This window comes from Carlito syrichta, unplaced genomic scaffold (genome assembly GCF_000164805.1).
Source record: "Carlito syrichta isolate Samal-C Ts95f unplaced genomic scaffold, Tarsius_syrichta-2.0.1 Scaffold288315, whole genome shotgun sequence".
In the NCBI taxonomy this organism is placed as follows: domain Eukaryota; kingdom Metazoa; phylum Chordata; class Mammalia; order Primates; family Tarsiidae; genus Carlito; species Carlito syrichta.
In genome coordinates this window covers 233,838-235,103 of record NW_007232411.1, presented here as the reverse complement: position 1 = coordinate 235,103, position 1,266 = coordinate 233,838, and positions in this window count along the sequence as shown.

Here is a 1,266-nt window from a genome sequence, read left to right as displayed (position 1 = left end):
GATTATAGGCTGAGCCACCGAGCCTGGCTAATTTTTTGATTTATTGTAGAGATGAGGTCTTGCCAAGTTGCCCAGGTGGGTCTCAAACCCACGGGCTCAGGCAATCCTCTCGCCTCAGCCTCCCAAAGTGCGGGATTACAGGCTGAGCCACCGAGCCCGGCCTTAAATATATGTTTTAAAGGAAACTTTGGACAGAGGAACATGTTAAATGAAATTGTGGTGATGTAATCAGAAAATGCTAGACCCTCAAACCATATAAACAAAACAAAAAACCCAACTTCATTTTTTTTTAGATGAGAAAATATGGTTTATTTAGGAAGTAAATTAGAAAGAGAAGATTCACCTCACCAAGGTAGGGAAGGGGGTCAAAACTTATGAAAACATGGCCTGGCCATAGCTCAGAGAACACATGGTCAGATCATAACTTAGCAAGGCAATGGCCCCAACCTCTTCAGCAAATAAATCACAAGAAAAAAAGGGAAGGGGAAACCTAGAGGGTAAAAGAGGGTTAAGACATCAATTAAATAAGTGTGTAACTGTAGTTTTCTGATTTGAAAAAACAACTAAAAATAGATGAAAGAATCAGGAAAACTTGAGCAAGAATTATTGTCAGTTTTGTTAGGTATGATGATGGTGTTTGGTCTTCTTAAATTGTTTACTGATGAAATTGGGGGAGGGATTGTAGAGTATTTCATATCACTTGCCAAACAAAACAAAACAAAAAAACTCCCATATACTCAGGAGGCTGAAACAGGAGGATCACTTGAGCCCAGGAGTTCAAGACCAGCCTGGGCAACAAAGAGGCACCAAGTCTCAAACAAACATATAAACATCTTTTACAATTAAAAAAAAAAATGTGTTAGTATATGTCCCCAGTAAACTATTTTTGGAAACACTGGCATTGAAGAAAGTTGAAATAAAAATCAAGTGCATAGGGCTGCAACAGTTTTGTGAAGGCAAGCTTGGCCAAATATCTGGCAATTAAAGAGGCATTAGAGCCGGGCTCGGTGGCTCAGCCTGTAATCCTGCGCTTTGGGAGGCTGAGGTGAATGGACTGCCTGAACCCGTGGGTTCAAGACCCATCTGGGCAACTTGGCGAGACCTCATCTCTACAATAAATTAAAAAAATTAGCCAGGGGTGGTAGCGTGCACCTGTGGTTCCAGCTACTTGGAAGGCTAAGGTGGAAGGATTGCTGGAGTCCAGCCGGTCAAGGCTGCGGTGGCCGGGAGTGGCCACTGCACTCCAGTCTGGGCGACAGAGTGAGA